The sequence below is a fragment of the Molothrus ater genome, chromosome Z (assembly GCF_012460135.2).
Source record: "Molothrus ater isolate BHLD 08-10-18 breed brown headed cowbird chromosome Z, BPBGC_Mater_1.1, whole genome shotgun sequence".
Lineage (NCBI taxonomy): Eukaryota > Metazoa > Chordata > Aves > Passeriformes > Icteridae > Molothrus > Molothrus ater.
This window is the reverse complement of record NC_050511.2, coordinates 49948440-49967948: the sequence shown is the minus strand read 5'-3', so window position 1 is coordinate 49967948 and position 19509 is coordinate 49948440.

Genomic DNA, 19509 nt, shown 5'->3' with positions numbered 1-19509 from the left:
AGTTAAATTCCGTTGTCAGGTATATTAATCCAGGAGCATGTCTGACAGCAGGTGGCTTTTCTTCTAAAAGGTGAAGTGTGATGTTTCAGATCAAATGCAGCAGGAAGAATATTGCTTGTACAATTCTGCTAGAGGAGCTCACCGAGCCTATGGCTGCTGTATAACAATTTGATTAGTGCTTTGTGTTGTTGACATGTTGTTCCTATATCCTTAAGAAATCTGATCTGTGAATTGAGTAGTTCTTTGCAAGCTAATGAAATTAAAGCTCCAGTGAGCAAAAAGAATAAAAATCAGAGCCTGGAATGGAAGGACCCATTTCCTGTGTTCCTTAGAATGGTTCCCAGCCATTTGTTGTCATCTCAGAATTTTTTTTAAGTTTTGATCTTCTATTCAGTTTTTCCAGCCACATTGTGCAGTTGTAGAGCTCACTTCTGCTATGTGAAAACATGGTGCAAAGTACTTAGGGAAAAAGATTGCCCCACTTATTTTTACTTATCTCAAATTCTTCAAAAGGTTTTAGAAGACTTCTTAAAATACCAACGATCCTCCCACAGTCATTAAAATTCTTTTGTTGCTGATTGCTTCTGGTCCAAGTAAATCCTCTTGAAGTTCAAATGTAATGGTGTTCATGTCAGCAATTGTAGTGGTGGGAAGTTGTGTAATAAAAGGAATATGCAGATCAAGGAAAATGTGTTTTTCTACTTCATGTATTTTCAGTGGCAGTATAAATCTGAAAACTAATTAAAAAGATGGCCTTTGAATTTTAATTCCCTGTTGCTGTGATATATACAGAAGCTAGGTAACCCATTGGTCAGAAAAAGCACAACTTTTTCTATAAAAGATTGAAAATATATTCTATGTATGTTTGACACATTGATTTTCTTGTCAGCACCTTTTTTTTGTTCTGAGTTTTCTGGGATCCCTTGGCAGCTTGAGGCTGGCTTCTGTCTGAGATACCAAAAGCTGGGCAGATAGAAGAGAGGGCAGACCGAAAAAAGGCTTTTGCACTGATTCCTAAAAATGGAATCTGTCCATAGTGCACCAGTAATGGAGTTTTTTTAAATAATTGCTGCATTGTTTGTTTTTAACTCTGCCTTTACCAAAGAGTCACAGCTGTAGCAGCATTTAAACAATCAGGCAGCAAAGGCTTGGAGTAGGCCACTTGGTGAAAAGGAAAGGGCAGGCCTGCTATCTTCATGGGGCAAACTACACCTGGGTTTGCCTGGGTAACTTGGATGTCAAAAGTTCTCCTTCCTCTGCTATGTAACTTCTGAATATCAACATAAATTTGTCCCAGTATAGGATTGCACTGAAATTAAACTTTTCAGGTCACAGCATGGGCTATCTTTTGATCTGTACTGGTGTGGTGGGCAGGGGTTTAACCATGGCCAGCCTGGATTCCAGGAGCAGTGTGTCAGGGGAAACTGAAGTGGGCTCTGCTTCTGAAGCAGGTTTTGTAGCTTTTTCTGACCTTTGTGTTGCTCCAGTAGCATACTACCCGATACCATATTTTACTGTAAAGCCATCTAGGGTTTCTGTCTGTGACACTGCTGCAGCCAGGTCTGTCTGCAGTGGGTATCCTCAGACAAAAAACATGCAGATTTTTCTGTGAAAGAAATAGAAGTCCACCATGCAGATTGGTCTTACCAGGTGGAATTAGAAAGAAGACCACCAATGGAGAGGCTTTGATGCAAACACCTCTGGTCTGTCTTTCAGTCTGTGTGAATCGAGGTGATGCAAAGCAGAGTGGGCAAAGGCATTTCTCTGGGCATTGTCCCCACCCTGTGCAGGAGGCATGACCCCGTCCCTGGTGTTCCTGTCGTTGTCTCTTCTGACTTCAAGACTGGATGTAGCTGGCAGAGGTCAGTCTTAGCAAACTGGCAAATTTTTTCCACTCACTGCAGAGGTAAATACAGGCTTTTCCTTTTTCTGGTCCTGTTAAGGGCTTTCCTGTTATTGCAAGTGTACCTGTCGTGTCCTTTCAAACCAGTTCTTGCTGTGAGGCATCAGTCTGTGCTGTACTCTGATGTCTGTAAGGAGGGGATTTGCAACTGCAATCTCATTTGTTCAGACAAATTGCTTGGCTTTTCCATTTTATTGGAAAGGCCACTTCCAATAGAGAGTTAGCTTTACTGGCATCTACACCTGTCCAGCCACAGCTCCTTAAGAAAATGTGCCCTTATCTTTCCTTCCATTTTCCTCTCTTAGAGGATTTTCTAAGAAGCTATTGACCCAGCTTCTCTTTTCTAAATCTATCAAGAAGACAAAAAAGAGGTTTATGTTTAAAGAAAACAAACAAAACAGCCAAACCAAAACGAAACAATTACAACAAAAACCTCACAAAACAAACTAAAAAAGCCACAAGAAAAACACAGAGCACATGGATATTAAACTATGCTGCTGTTTTCTGTGGCACATGGAAATCCAATACACTGATAGCTGCCAACATTTTAACAAGAACCTCCATGAAGTGTTCCCTTTTGCCTGTGATAAAATTCTGATAACCAGAAGTGTTTGTGGGAGACTCAGGAATCTGTTAATTTTTCCTGTTTAAATAAAGCCATGTTTGTAATTCAAAAGTATTGAGAGAGCCAATGAGCTTTGGAAAACAATTTTGTTACTAAGTGCACTTACTGTAAATGTTTAGAGGTTGTATCTAGTACAATAAAGTATTTGGCATGTGTAATATGGAGCGTGAAAGAAATACCCTTTTTCGGGAGAGCTGGTATTTTTGAATGTGGAGGGGAATTAATCAAAAGCTGTATCAAGACACAGGCTTGTCTCTTCCAGGAGATAGCATAGGGCTAAAACACAGGGGCAGCAAAGGGACAGGTTATTTCCAGTAAATCACTTAATCCACTCTGTGATTTTTATATGCCCACCTTCCTTTCTTTGAAGTCCATATTTGCACTATTTAACCTCAGACCTCATCTTGTTGCTATAGAGAAAACATTTCCTGCACAGAGAAAACAAACTTACTGCTTCTTTTCCCTCTTCCTATTCCCTCCTTCCTCCCTCTGCTTTCTTCCTTTTCCTTTTGCTCTTCACCTTCCTTTCCTTTTTTTTTTTTTTTTGTGCATGGACATTTTTGTCCTACAATGTGTCCCCAGTTTGGATTTAACCACAGAAGGTTAACTGAACCAAATCTGGTTGGCTTATGTATAGAAATGGATGTGTGCACACATAGATCTGCATAGCCATAAGAAGAGGGCAGAAATGAAATAAAATTATTCTTTCAATGCTGTTTGAGTATAGGTCTTTATGACTCTATTTTTCTGCTAAATCCTAGTTCACATTTTGAAGAAAAGAGGATTTATGTAAAGGGTTCATTAGCCCCCTGCCTTTTGCTAGAGAAGCCAATCACTTACACACTGATGGGAGCCAAGTGTCTGCTTCAGCAAAATAACAGAAAAAGAAGTTGGTGTTCCTAATCACTCTAAGCATTATTACGTACAAAAATAAAAAATGAGAAGAGTTCAAGTTTTTTCATCTCCCCAGATCCTGGTGATTCATGACTAATGCCTTGGTGCTGGGCTTTCCATGGCATGGCATGTGTAATGTAAAGAAGCTGCATAGAGCTTGATTACTGGACATAATGAGCAGAAAGCCAAAACACACAATTCCAAAATAAATCACGTCTCATGAAAATGCACTGCAATACCTCTGGGATTTTCTGCTTCAGCCCTGGATCACCATTTGCTGGGAAAGCCAGACTGTTTATATGGCTATCTGTTAACAATAAATACACAACACGTGCAGTGTTGCAGCTCTCAGCCTCGGCGCACAGTAGGAGACGCGCAGAGCTGGATCTCTGAGAGCAGAGATCCAGAGCACATTTGAGATCACAGTGCCCAGAGCCCGCAGTGCACTTCCCTGCATCGCCTGGGCCAACACTCCCTTCCTGCTTTGTTCTTTTTGTGCCCCTTCAGAATAGGTGTGTCTGGGTTGGCAGCACTGCCTCTCACAAGCTGGACCCAGCAGGACCAAATGCAAGTCAGCCTCTTTCATGTTAATCAAAGCCCTTCTCTCCTTAGCTGCTTAAACTTCACATGGTTACAGATCTGCTACTCACTCCTCCAGTCTTTGCATGCCCAACATCTTGCTGAACATTTTTTTCCACCCTTCAGAGTCCTTCCAGTTCCTCATTTGTGTTGCCTTTCTCTGTGCCTCCTCTAGAAAGCCTAAACCATCTTTGTGGCAAGATTCAAGGTGACAGCCAGGCATTTTACACCACAGATGCAGTTCCTTTGTAATTCCCTGGAGGACAAGGTGGAAATGGAGTTAAAGTCAGTAGGCAGCCTGTCTCAAGTGGTGTTCCCCAGGGCCCAGTTTTGGGGCCAGTTTGGTTTAATATCTTTATCTATGATGCCTGAAGGGTGTCACTATCCCTGGAGATATTTAAAAGATGTGTTGATGTGGCACTTAGGACCATGGATTGCTGCTGGGCCTGACAGTGATAGTCAATGGTCTTAAAGATCTTTTATAACCAAAACCATTCTATGTTTAATGGGAAATAAATAAATACAATATATAGAGAAAAAGGAAATGAAAAATTGCGAGAAGGAAGAGACAATGCAGAGGATACTCCCCTACCTTCTGTGCAGAAGCCTTTCAAAGGCTTTCTGGCAAGTTCAGGAAAGAATTCTTGGTTGTTGCTTTTGTTCAAAAGGAAAGAATAATGTCCCTTCCATGGCATTACTTTTTTTGTTTCTGATGAAAAACTTTGTTGGTTTAGGTGTATCTAATTTATTAAGAGATCAAAAGGCCAACTGAAACAAGTAGAAGCCTTCCCATTTACCACCCACACTGAGTACAAAATTAAACTGTTTTTATATAAAGCGTGTTTACCACTCAAAAGATTGAACGATGCTTCAAGGATCACTGATATAGGTTGGGGTTTCTCTATTTCTCTGTCTTTCCAGAGTTCATGACATCTGGATATTTTGTTGCTTATTCTGCGACAGATTTTTAAGTTTGTACATTCTTCTTGTCCTCAAGTGTCTCTTCGCAATCCTGCTTTTCAAAATATGTAAACACTCCTTAGTTCAAGGGAGTTACTCAAAAATGTGCCTGATTTGAGCTAGTCCAGCTGCTACTGCCTTCCAGACCCCTCTCCTGTCTGATCACAGTGAGGTCTGATTTTGAGCCACAAATATATGCTAACAAGTGACAATTATTTTGTTTAGAAATTCTTGTGTCAGGGCAAATGTCAGTATCATATATATGTCTCTACAGCTAATGCAATGTTCTTCGGGCAGGCTGGCTGCCCATGTTGTGTTTCTTAAAGAGACTCATCAGGAAAACAGACTTTCCTGAGCTGGACGGGATTAAGAATTTGATAAAGGTGACCGACCTTTCTTTCATTTTTGAAACATCATTCCTACATCTTTGCATGAACATGCTTAGAGGTGAGCTGTTGTTTAGTCTCCAGATCATCTGTCCTTTTTCCTGCTGTTCAGATGTATGCACATTCCTATTTGTGCTCCTGAAAAAGCCTGCATATTTTCTATAAAGTGGAAAACCTGATTTTCAGTCCACATGCTTAAAAGCACAAAGCATTCACACCTGATCTACCAGAGAGTGCACAGCAGAGTGGGAACTGTGAGACCTTGACTGTCAGACCTCTTTACTTGACAGCTGGTCACATGCACAGTCTGTGTTTTGAGGTCTCCTTTGGTCTGAGAATACCAGACGTGTTTAATGGCTTATTCTGAGGGTACACATAAAACACAATTGTGACACAGGCAATTATTTTGTTTAGCCAAACTCCATGAAAACTTGCAGGACTGGAAAACTTTCAGGGAAAACTTGAAGGGTATATTTTTTTATTTCTATTTTTTACTTCTGTGCAGAAAACTGGATAACAGTGGGCAGCATTAATTTTTTTTTTTTTTTTAGTCAAGAACATACCCTGAATCTAAGTAAGAGTTCCAAAATCCTGAGAAAGCAGAAACAACAAGACTGAAAGGAGGAACTACTTTTTTCTTTTTTTAATTGCAATCCATGGATGACAGCTTCCTTTTTCAAACAAACCATGTCTAACCTAGCTGCTGTAGGAAGATTACTGTGCTTGAAAACTGCTGCCAGCTTCTGAACCAGCCCTGCCCCCTGTGAACTCAGGGAAGGGGAAGCAGTCAGGGAGGTTTTGCTCACCCCCCTGCCATGGCTGCATGGTGTAGCGGGCAGCAGGGACCAAACAGGCTGTGGAGTGGGGGGTCACTTGTTTCTCTGAGGTGTGAAATCAGCCCAGGTGGGCAGCTGTGCCAGAGCAGCCCGGCCAGGTGAGGCAGCCACAAACGAGCCACAGGGCCATGTTGCAAGAGGGACATAGCAAAAAATGTTTGGAAGGAGTTATATGAAATGGAGACAAGCTGGACTACCCTCTTGTCTGCCTCTAGCACTTTACAAAGAGGTGGAATCTCTGTAGAGATACAGCAGAACACCACTAAATTGGGATTGAAGGACTATGTGGTTATAATGAACCCATAAAATGGATTGTAAAGATTCAAGACCTGGCCCAGAGAGCAAGGATATAAATTTTGTCTGGGATGAGACTTGAGAAGGAGGAGGTATCAGAGTTCTCCACAATGAACTCAGGATGGGATCCTCTGCACTGTCCCTAAATCGTGCTTTAAAAGCCAAAAAGGACAGGCGAAATAATTGCAGCGTGCGTCCAACCACCAGTGATCTCTGACCCGGCTGGAGATGGGCTGGCACCAACACCCCGAGGGATCTTCAGGGCGTGCAGGAAAACTCTCTGGTTCTGGGAGCTCAACAGTGGTGTGGTCATGGGCAATAAGAAAGGGACGGGTACAACTAAAGTGCCAAAACTGAAGATATTTATTAAATAAATAAAAGGACACAAACAAGGGTGAAAAACAAAACATAAAAAGGGGATAAAAAGGCTGCTTCAGAAGACCCTGATGTGAGGCTGACACATACACACACAAACACACACACACATATATATGTGTGTATATATATATATAGAGAGAGAGAGAGAGAGTCTCTCATAGAATGTTCTAGAAGCCTTCTGGGCTGTTGATTTGCATGGCCACCCCCAACTGGTCCCAGAGTCCTTGGTGAGTCCTTTGCTCCTCATCATGAGCTGTCTGGATGTCATCAGTTGTGGCTTCTTATTTCTTGAGGCTCACTGTTTCTTGTCTGTGATGTGGCTGTGTGGCCAGTATCTGGCCTGTGCCCTCCTGGGCAAGCTCCAAAAAAATAACATATATGGCTTTGAAAATGTGAGCGGCTTCTTCCAGGGGTGTGTTAAAAATGACAGCCTCCTGGCCCCTCTGCCTCTGCAGTGTGTACTGCACAGAGGAACAACTCTGGATTGCTTGCCTGCCCCAAAGGCTGCACTACAGCAGCAGAATCCATCCCACAGCAGGTACTGCCAGAAGGATGCATGTATCCTGCACATAGAAGCACATTGTGGGAGGTTTTTTTCTGTCTAGCATTTGAGTAACATTTTAAAAGTTTATTGCAGCACAGTAACAGCCGAGGTAGACATTTTATTAATTAATTATTAATTATTTAATTATTACTGTTTAATTATTAATTAGTGAGCACCAGACAGTGGTGAAAGAAAAAACATCTAAGTCATCTCTGCAAAAGTCAAATTCTTGCTTTTTCTACTCATTTTCTAATGAACAGTGGTATAAAAGGAAGCCTTTATAGCATTGTTTTTTCCCTAATGTCTGTGTTCTGTTCTTTTACTTGCAAGGCTAGCATTTTCAAAAAGCATTTGCATAGCTGAAGAAGCATCAAGTTTTATTAGAGTAATTTGGCTCTTAAAAAATTCAAAAACAGTTTTCTTCACAACTGCCTTAAATGTGCACAAAGGTGGCTGCATTCATTTTACTGAGTTTGATAGAAGAGACACAACTCAGTTTGTGTCAAGGTATCCATGTTAGTCTCCTATTGCTTGTGCCAGTCCAGGTTAATCTGGTTCAGGAACTAAAAGAAACTGCACTAGTAAAAGGCACTTTTGTTCCAGTGTCTTGTACTTCTATCTGAAGGTATAAGCATTGAAGAAAAAACATCACATCCAGTCCAACATGTGCCAGTGAAATTTTTCTCGTGTAAGCCATGGACTCCTAAGTAGCTCAGACACTTTTGAAAATATTGCTCTTCATCCAAATAAAGTAAAAGAGCGGCCAATATTCAGAGTAAGTGGCTTTACTAGTAATGTTGCTTAAAGCAACCTCCCACATGCTTCACCTTCAGTGAGTAACTCCATAACTGAAATGCCTGGAGATGGTCCAAACAAAACAGTGTGTTTTCCATTAAGAGTGAAAAAAAAATTACACAGCGTATAAATTTACAATGAAGCCATGTTGTTTGCTATGAACTAGCAGTGACATACATTTGATTTTAGTAAGAAACCCCATAATTTCATTAGTTAACACTGTCTGCAAGTCAAGCATACAGTGAAAAACAAAGCAGATCCAGTCATTCATCAAAGAATTGTCCATCAATAAGCTCCTAAGCCTTTGCAATCCCACCACCGGTCTGGGTGGGCTTCTGCCTCCTCCCCCTCCTCCTTCTTCCCTAATCATGACCAGCCCATTCCTGGCTGGATTTGCCCCCACAGTCAGCAGTGAAGCACCACACTGAGGAGGTGGTTCTAGTCCCAGTGTTTGCCCCTCTCCTGGAGCTCAGTGCCAAAGCACAAGGCTACCACATGATAAAATGCAGAAGTCCAGACACTGTGCCACCCCGTGCCTTACCTTCTGGTCTGCCTCTAGTCCAGACACCCAGGACAAAGTCAACAAATGCAAGGAATAATCAAAAGAAAGAGGAAATACAGCCAGATGAATAAAATACTGTGCCAAGAATCCGAATGCAGAAATTACGCCTGGCTCTGCCACATGTTATATACAACTAGGCAATTAGCCTTCAGTATTTAAGTTTTCCATTTCAGTAAGGGGTATTAGGTTTATGCCCTCTGCTCCCTTTTTACCATGAGTTCTACAGTACGGGAAATACCTCTTTGTAATGTGTTTTTGCAGAACCCAGAGCAATAAATGAATGTGTTCATGGGAAAACATTTCCAACAGCAGATGAGGCCATTTCTACATCAGGACTCGAGTCACTCTGTTAAACAGCTCTGTCACCCCACTGACTCACTGTCAACTCGGGCGTGAGCTGGTTGGTAATATTTTTACCTCATTCTTGGAGGAGAGTTTGGACAAGAGAGAGAGAATTACATAAGAATCAGTTGGACACCAAGAAGTAGTAACGAAGGAAGAAAGCAAAATAAATGTTCAGGGATTATAAACTAAAAGGAAAATTGTAGAAAAAAATAAAATTAATGGATTAAATGTAAAGGTGAGAAACTCCTTGCAATTAAGCTTTGCTGAACCACAGACAGGAAACTAATGGGCTGCTAAGCTTGATTTTCTGCAGGCCTGGAAATGAGGAAGCCATCAAAGGACTTGCTGAAAAGTAGGATGCTGAAGTAGAGTCCACCAGGAAATGGCTGTTTCCTGAAAACCTGGAAGGATTGAGTTACTCAGCAGGTTTATCATTTAAACAAACCCCTTACAGCTGCTGAGGAAGGTTATGGAAAATCAATGGGACCATGTAGGCCTGTGGAGTGGTGTTGAAGGGGGAACCTGTGGTGCTTGGGAGGAGAGAAATAAAGGAATGGGCTTTGCTTGAAAAACAGGGAGCAGAGACATTCAGCTCCAAAATATGACTAAAGCACAGAGCAGCATCTGTTAGAGCAGACGTAGTTAACAAGAGATCCATTATGGAGGATCTTGGCTGGAGCCTACAGCATCAAACTCACCAGCGGCTGAGATGGCTGCTGGATGGGAGCATGAATCCACAACACTCTATGAAAAAACATGACCTGAATTTTCCCTGGTTTTCTCCCCTCGGGTTATGGTCCTTTCAGGCTTGGTGATTCCTCAGGGGCAACCAAGAATTTTCATTCACAAATCCTAAGATGAAATGGGATAAAAAGGGCTCTGGTGACCATGTCAAACTGACCCTCTGTGTGCCAGCTGCAAGCTCACTGGGACTGATTTCCACCACACTCTTTGCAGGATGGAGGCCAAGCCATCCAGCTGCCAGCCCCAGTTTCCTGTTGTGTTTAGTTCAGTTGGACTTATTTCTTTCCTCCCCTTTCTGATGGCTAGAAACATATTCCTTGCTTCCCACACCAGAGCCAAGGCCATGGCCAAAGCTATGTTTTGCTGAAATAATCAACCTGACAGTCTCTTGCTAAATTTTGTTGTAACAATTAAATTCAGAAGGAAGGTAGTACATTTGCTCAAAATAAGCCTTAGGACAGAGTGTTTATGTCTCTCTGTAGAGACAGACCAAAAGGCAGAAAGGATATTCCCCTACAAGTGCAAACATAACTGAATGTGAATGAGGCATCCAAGACAGACAAGGTTGGTGCTATTGGAAGGGATTTCCTTCTAGCATAACTGAAAGTATGAAATTCAAATGGTGTCGTGCCACATGAAAGCCTTCTCATTTAAGTTGTTTTGCAAGATCATTGAGTTCAGAGGTCTGTAATCTCCTCCCAGGACACTAAAGGTGATGCAACGAAAGTCTTGCTGATTTCAGGGACTTTTGGGTGGAAACATCCCTGCCGTGGAAGGAAGCAGGAGTTTCACCAATGGCTCCAGGGGCTGAAGCTAGCACAGAGCTTCCCATATTGCCCAGCATCTAGCATCTGTATGGGATGTTCAGGATGCTCGGGATGTCAGTACCCACTCAGCCCTTGGACATCTCCCTGGAAGCAGAAAAGAAGGTAGCACACCAGGGGTTTAACTGGAATGCACAACACCAGCCATTCATGTCTACTTTATAAGCACATTTTTCTGCTAGGTAAAACAAGTGCCCTTCAGGCAAGCCAGTGGCCCTTTTTAGGAAGAAAAATAGTATCCCTTTTTTATCAATTCTCCATCAAATTTGCTGCAATGTTCAGTGCACAGGTGGGAACTACTTCTGCAATAAGATCATTAACTTGTTTGCACAGTTTTGCAGATAGCATACCCTGGAAAAATCAATTATCACGGGTTTAAATTCCTACTAAAATAGATCTTTTAAGCTGTTTACAGAACCTCATAGGATGAAATACAGGAAGTGGTGTTACTATCTCCCAAACAGTCATGGTCTTATCTCATTTCTCTGGAAATGCCAAATGATCCTATTGCAATCAGAAGATCAAATCCAGGTGTGCTCCTAAGACCACGATCAAAACCTGGGCACTGCCTTCTATACTTTTTTAAATAGGAGTTATACCTGTCTTTGACATAATCTCTGAAAACTCATGAAAATAAAAACAAAGGCCAAAGTCCATACCAATATTCAGGACAAGAGCAAAGGTTTCCTGTACCAAGGACTGGTATTAGGACTCTGAGGTGTGTCTGTGACAGCAAGTGATCAGGCTGTGGATGGCACAAGCATGGCTGTGGGTCACTCACAGTAGCTGGGTGAGTGTTGACCTGGATCCTGGATTTCCTACTGTCCTAATCATTATCCTCATAATATTTTTGGGGTTTTTTAAAAGTGAAGATGAAGTTTGTAATTTGAAATTATACCAATGCAATGGCTGAGATTTCTAAAGAAAACCTTTCCACATTATTTTAGATGGAATTAGTGCTAACCTTGTCACACCAGTGAGAATCTTAAACCAACAGTGCAAATGAGTTTCAGAGAAACATTTCCACCCTACCTCACAGTCTCCTACAAAACTGCCACTACAATGTGTGGGCCATTCATAGCAGACATATTTTGGAGAATTTTCAGTCAGGAGTGGTTGTCAAAAAACTGGAGCTCTGAAATCAGGTAGTGATCAACATCCAGTGGAGATAATGCCTGTTCCCTGGTACATTATCCTCTTTGGGGAGGCAAGCATGTGTTTGGAGACCCAGTGACACGGTGGCACCCTTGGCAAGAGACAGAGGCACTGCCAATATTATCAAAGGTAGGTTTTTAGTAAGTGGAACAACCTGCTTTTCCTGTAGTTGTTTTTATATATTGTAGGCATTTAAAACCTTGTGTTCATAGAACCTGAACACAGAAATGTATTTACTTTTCAATTTTTCAAAAGTGTTTGTCTACCCACTGTTCTTCTAGAAATCTAAAGAATAGCTGAGAATAACACTATTTCCCATTTAGTTTGATATTCACTGTTTTTATCTGCTACATAGTCAGATAGCCACCTACAATAAATTTTTCACTGGTATACAGTGACTTTCTGTAAGGTACTTATTTTTCAGCAAATAAGTTGGCATCCAAAAGTAAACTGAAAAGAAGGATGAGCAGAAATACAGGTGCAGTGTTTGGCGTATAAGTTCCTTCTTCACCTCAGTTTGACACTGTGGTGAGCTGTTCCCAGAAGGCATTTCCTGAGTTTGTTCATCTGCTGAGGGGCAACTCACTCCCTCGTGCGAAAATCCTCATGGTGTTGTGATGTTTATTATAAATAGAGGTCATGGGGTGGTGTGGAGAGAGGAAAGCTTAGGGAATGTATAGGAGACTGGCTGAAGGATACTTTTGGTGTATGCTTTATTGGCCAAAAGGATGATCTTAATCAGCTGAAGAATGCTCACAGTTTCAGGCATAAAGATGAGCCATCTTTAGAAAATACCTAGAATATCTGGCCTCCAAGAATTATTTTTGGGAGTTAGAAGGCTGGTTCCAGTATCTCACCAGCCCTAGTAAATCCCAGAATGTGCCTCTCCCATCTCCAGCTGCAGCAGAAGGGCTGAGGGGCCAGAGCTGCTCTGTAATGACTTGTCTTCAGCAAACTCTGAAGCACAAGACAGCAAACTCTGACAGAGTAAACAGAAATAATGCAGTTGAATGAGGACGGGCTGCTGGAGGTCTTTCCAGAAATGATCCATCATACATTAGCACGGACATGTCAGGATTGCTGACTTCATTTCCTATTATTTTGTGAATGAGCACTTGTAGTTATTGTGATAGGGAGAGAACTTAGCTGAATGATGATTCTAGGAAAGGGATGTCACAACAACATTCACAGTATGCAGAGGTGTTAACAGCAGGAAGGGAGAAATTTTTGGAAAAAGGAAGTGTGGGACCCACAAAGAGGAAATGGAAACTGAAAGCACAGCCTTCATAAATGGAGGATTTTCTCTCTAACCCAGGCAGCGGTGTCACTACAAAGTAGTTTGAGAATTACTGCTTTGGATATTCCAATCCAATGCACACAGTTTTTCACCCAGGAAAATGTCTCTTTCATGTAGTTGTTTAAAACAACTTCCTCATTATTTCAGAGGTGTCTTTTTCCATAAGATTTAACACTACTCTGTTTCTGAAATTGCTGCTACAATGCCACTACAGGGAGGAAAACAGCAAAAACCAGTACAAAATATTTGTCTGTTTAGAGTATCATTCATTAACTACTATGAGATGGAAATAAGTATGGAAATGCTGACACAACCCAAACACCAGGAAATGCTTGTGAACCCAGCTGAAATCTGAGCTACCAGCAGACCTGAGAAGGGGAAAGGCAGGCAGGCAGGCATCTGTCCTGAGGCACCTGAAAGGAAAAAAGAAACATTGATGCAGCAAGTAGAAAATGTCACCATCTTCCACCAAGAAGTTCATGCATGCCAGAGGGCCCCAAAGCACTTTACAGAATGTCTGTATTGATGCTAGCCCCCAGGATGACCGTGGGCCTTGGGAGAAACAGATCAAACTTTGTGTTGGCACAGGAGGATCTCTTCATCCACAGCTGTTGTCTTTCTGTAGTGAAACAAGAATATGGAAATACATTGTCATTGCATACCTTAGCTCTGCATCCAGAACAGGCAGATTAATCATCTAGTCTGTCTTCTAAATTATCTTAAAGTGAATCAAAACATGTGCTTCTGAAGAAACTGCACAAAGAACCATAATCATGTGAGATGTGCTGTAAAAAACTATCCCAGTACTTAGGGCTGCTCATATTGACAAGTCTCTTCCTGCAGCTGGAAAATACATATTTCAGCAATGTGATGGCCAAGGGATTAATGGAAATTCTTGTGGAATGGACTCTTGCAAGAAAGGGTGTTATTAAGTGACCTTTCTCCTATAAAAATCTAGAGGTGGTCTGGAAAAATCCGACTGCTTGTAATAACTCCAAGCTGCTAAAACTTAGTTTGACCACTGCAGAAGCAAACTGTCTTCCTTAAAAACAAAGGAGAATTCCTAATTTTCCACTAGCTGGGATGTTGATTGCTTCAGCTCTGTTGCCACATACCAGGGCTCTTCCCTCTTCACCTCTCCATTTCTCCATTTTTCTTTGACCATGCTCCTCATCTTCCAAGTGCTTCCTGACTCAGTGATGCTCTGACAGTCAGTTTACTCCCTGTTGATTACTTGCTTTGACCACAGCTTCTTCACATACTTTCCATTAAAATTTCTTCTATTTCTGGGTCATACCCTCTGCAAGAGCAGAACATGAAGATGAACTCAATCTTTCTATCTTTCAGAACATTCAGTTAATGTACACATCTCTCTGGTTTGAGCTCAACTCTTAGTCTCATGAAAAAACCTTTCATCACTAGCTCTGGCTGTCCCAAGCACAATTCTTCAGGAATATTCAATCTCAGCATTTCATTGTGTCCAAGTGCTGTAAGAAAAGCAAAAGCAGTTTACACAATCTAGGGAGAAACACAGCTCCAGAAGGTGGTCTTACAATGAAAGCTCTCAACAAATTAGCTGCACTTGTCTATCTGAAAATATGGTTTTTTGCTACCTCACTCTCTCTTCTTTCTCTCCCTGCCCTCTTGTTTCCCCATCTGTTGCATGTTTTCATAAATATAGGACAATTTTTTTTCTATTTCCTGAATGCTTCTGCATCACCTAGCACCATAAAGTCCTAACTCTTTACAGAGAGCCCTTGGATACCACCAAGATTTTTGCAGTAAATTTAAACCCCTTAAGTTAGAGTCAAACGATATGTTTTGAGGATTTGTTCCAGTAGGAAGAAATAAAAGGTTTGGCATTTTATACATGCAATGATCATTAGAAAATTATACTGGTTTTTATCCCAAATGAGCCCGCCCTACAGAAAGAAGTATCTGGGAGGTTCTTTTCTGCCCATCCTTGCATGTTAAAGCAAGATAGAGTTTGTGCTGTCAGAGAAATGGCATGCTAAACTCATAAGCTGCATACTTGGTAGTGTGGAGTGTCACATGTGAGATTCTGTCTCACTCTGTTGCTAAGCCCTTTAAAATGCTTTCGAACAAATAGACAGTTACTCCTCCAAGGACTGATTCCATTGTAAAACTGTCTTTTGGATCAGTGAAGATATGAACCAGGCAAGAGATTTTCTGATGCTCTCTGGATTCCACAAGTTGAAATAATCTTGCTGGAGAAAACAAAGTCAGTTCTTTGGGGAGTAGTTAACATGATTTTGGAAAGATAGATTTGCATTTCCTGGCCATTTTTCCCCTTTTTTCACAGTACTTTGTTCTCTTCTTTTGTATGCATTAGAATTTCTCCCTTTTGTATTGCATATGCATTCCTTTTCTGTATCTGTATGCTATTAACAAAGATGCTGCAGTAGGAATAAAAATAGATGCATAAATGGTAATATCTTCCCATTTATTAGACCCATTGATCTGTGACCACCAGTTGTACTGATTTTAGTGGGAGTGAAGGAACAGTTAACCATGACTTGGGCAAGGAGTCCCAGCTTGTCCCTGTTGCAGGTATGGGGTCATTCCTGTAGTCACAGGGAGAAGATGAGTGGCTGCATGCACTTGAACAGAGACTGTTCAAGTCATAGGGAAAGTCTGAGGATTACTTCATATAACTCATTCAAGACTATTCCCAGCCCAGTTCCTATCAGCAGTCTGGTTAATGAATCAAAATTCTTTGAGCTGGCAACTGTTTTTCATGAAACTGTCCTGGGATGAATTTTTGGCTAGTCACAGAGGCCTGTTAGTAAGAAATAAATTTTCTGAGCAAAGAACTGGTCTGGGAATTTTATCATGTTGCAGTGGTACAAACATATGCAAAGATGAAAAATTATTCCCAAAGCCATTCTAAAGAAGAGAAAAAATAAAATTACCTCATACCAAATCTCTTCTCATAGTCGCATGCCTTGAAATTAAAGCTATAGGAAATCATTAGCAGGTCTGGTAATAACTCCCATTACTTTTAATGAAAAACTGCTACAGAACTGCAACAACAATTCCTATTAATCAACACAGCCCCATCAAAGTCACTCTTCAGCTTCTGAAACCTAAAGTTTTATCCTGAAAAAGATTACAGGAAAGGCAAGTCATCCTAGTAGCATGGATATAATCTACAGGATTCTAAATATCCATCCACTAGACAGGAAGGGCATCATGCATTGCAGAGCAACCTCAGTTCTAACTTGGATGGAAATTATATTGGAAAAGATTTATAATAGGTTAATGTAAGATTTCAAATGTTTCATGTTTATTGTGTGTCATGAAGGATTTCCAGTAACTCTGAAATAAGTAAATGCTACAGGAAACTCACTGCCCTTTGGACTCCTTAAAAATTGTTACCAGTCACTAAGGCAATCTAATAAGCATCTATTAATAAACTTTTTAAAGCCATTTTAATAAGAGCCTTCATGAAAACTATGATCTATGTTTAATTTCTAATCCCTCTTCATCCACAAAAGTCCCTGTTTTGCAATATAAAATAATCAATGCCTCTACTTCACTGGAGGTCATGACCAGATTCGCTGTTTCAAAGGAGATATTCTGCAAGTAAAGTAAACTTACACTGATTAAAGAAGGCAGGATAGATCTCACACCCCCTGTTATTCTAAAAGTGGAATTTTTTTCCATAAAGAAGAAGAAAAATGTCTGCAGATTCATGGAGGGATAGCAAGTATGAGATGTTTTCAGACAGTTGCAATGCAGAAGTCAGAGCCAGGATGGGTGAGGCCCTATGCCTGCCAGGCACATAGGAGCAGCAGATAATACATTCCTCCAGATGACAAAACCACCTGCCCTGGCCCTGGCAAATTGTATCTGTACTCTGACTAACTTGTTAAACTTACCCTGCCTTGTCCTTACTGTTCTGCAGTAAAGCAAAAACCATCTGTTTCTTTAACAGAAGGAAAGAGCATAAAAGAAGGCGACAAGGTGGTTTTAATAGCTTGGCTCACAAAGCTAGGAAAAACTTCATCACACAATTAGAAAGTCAGATCTTCTGCACACCAGTTCACATTATTAGAAAACGTTCTGTAGAAACCTCACAAAGAGGTGCTTGGGGTGAATTGGTTTCCACTTTTTTCTCTGTAAAGCTGGGTGGAGTTTTTAAGGACTAAACATCTTGAATTAGCACAGCAGAGTACTAAGGACACAGATGGAAAGGGAGGACCTTCAGAGACTCACTTTGGAGAGGGAGAGGTTAATAGCAAAGGTTGGTCACAAGAGCTGAAATTTGGAAGATGTGTGCTTGGTGCTCTTAGGAGAGCATGAAAGGGAAGCTTTTTTCCTCCAACTTGCCTTCTGTTCAGCTGTAGGGTAAAGAGAGGAGCACCTGTTTTACTATCTTCTTTTCCCAGATAAAATTTCCCTTGAGAAAAGAATTGGGTTTTCTTCCCTTCCTGTTTCCTTCTCCTTTATTAACAGTCCTCTTATGAAAGCCCAGGAGCACTACGTGAGCGCATGGCTGTGGAAAGGTCCTGCACAGCATGCTTTTTCTCTAGTTTTGCATGCTTTTCTGCTTGCTTTTCAGCTGAATCCCCTCTCTGCTCCAGACCCCTCCACTGTGTGTCACTCATGATCCATAGCTGGGCCATCTGTATATAGAGACCTTGAAAAATGAGCCCCTGACATGTTGGCTTCACATTGTCCCTGGCACTTCCCACAGCCCCAGCTGGTCACGTACCACCCTATAGTCTTCATGGGCTTTTAATGGATCAGTACCTGGAAGTCATGGGGATACATGATACCATGTTGGATTTTGCTATTTTGGTTGCATTTGGGTTTTTTGGTATTTGTAAAAAATCTTAGTGTAGTATTTCAGAGCTTGGAGAACTCAGAAATAGTAGTGCCTTCTCCCTTCTCTCCTTTCACCATAGATGCTGTTCCTTTCACATCAGCAGGAAAATGAGGCAGATTAGTGTGATTTATATCTTGAGAAAGCTGGTATTTTGCCAACAATCCATTTTCTAAGTCTTTTGGGTGGAGAGCCCGCTTGCACCATGATTAAATGCCATGTGCTAGCTTGTTTCCTCTTGCAGTCAGAAACTGAACACCAGCAAAAGCAAAAGGAGGAAGCCTGAAGAAGAGTATAAAGATATTTTTTACAAAAAAAGACCAAAAAGCAGGAAGCAGCAGGATGCCCAGGATAAATGATCCATCCCTTACATGTGATCTGCTTGTAATAAAATAATAAAAATCCTGAGCCATTTGCCATGTTTACAGTGCCCAGTGGAACAGGACAGCCCTGCTATTTGCTCCTTCAGAGTCTTTTTGTTCCATGTATTTTCAATATGTTGCCTGTCTGTACTTTTATCTCTGAATTTCACTTTTCTACTCTTGTTTCATTTTCGCGTTGTGCAGGAGAAGCACAGTGCAAAGCAAAGGGAGTAGAAGAGTGGCTGTGGCTCACTCCCATGCTGACTTGGTGCAATGCAGACAGGTGGCAATAAAGCTGCTGGCTTTCATGAAGATGTGTACCTTTTTTTTTTTCCTTTGAAAACATATGATGAGTACCTGTGTGAAGTTTGCCAGTTCTGAATTTTCTCGAGGTGTTTAATACATTAATTTGATTATTTTGCAACAAAGTCTTCAAAACCTGTCCCTGGTTGGCTTATCTTTTAAGTCAGACCATCTGAATAAAGATGTTTGTGGGTTTTGTCACTGTAAGATAGCAGGAATCCACTTGTTAGTTGGACCATTGAATTATTTTGGCCTTAGGCAAAAGGCAGAGAAGGAAAAAAAGAAGATATTAATTTGATACGTGCACACAGACTTTCAGCCATTTTCCATTTTCACATTGTCCTTTTTCACTTCTCTTTTCTCTTGGCTCTCCTGCCATGAAGTTACCTGTTTGCCCTTGACAAATATTGGACACTTTCTTTCTAATTGGCAACAGGTTTGGGCCCAAAGACCTTAAAGTCAGGCCTTCGCCAGTCCCTTTTGCTGAAATAAGGACCCTTCTGACACTGCACCCACATTTTCAGCATCTCTAGATCTTCATTACACTCAGGATAAAAAATAGTCAGTTTCTTTTCTATCTTTTTTTTTTAATTGATGGAATGAAATAAACTGAAACAGTAGGTCTCTGTGAAATTCCTAGCTTGCATGAAGCCACAAATGACACATACCAGAGATCAAGCACACTCATTTCTGTACCATTCTGGAATGAACAAAGTTTCAGCCCTTCAGTGTTTTCTGCAGTAGCCCTAAGGATTTCTTTCACACTTTCTGCTTTTTACTTTTGTTTTGTTTTAACACAATCATTGCTATATAAATCCAGCAATTCAAGTCACCTTTGAGCATGTGACCTTGTTATCTCTTTTAAAATCGTGTA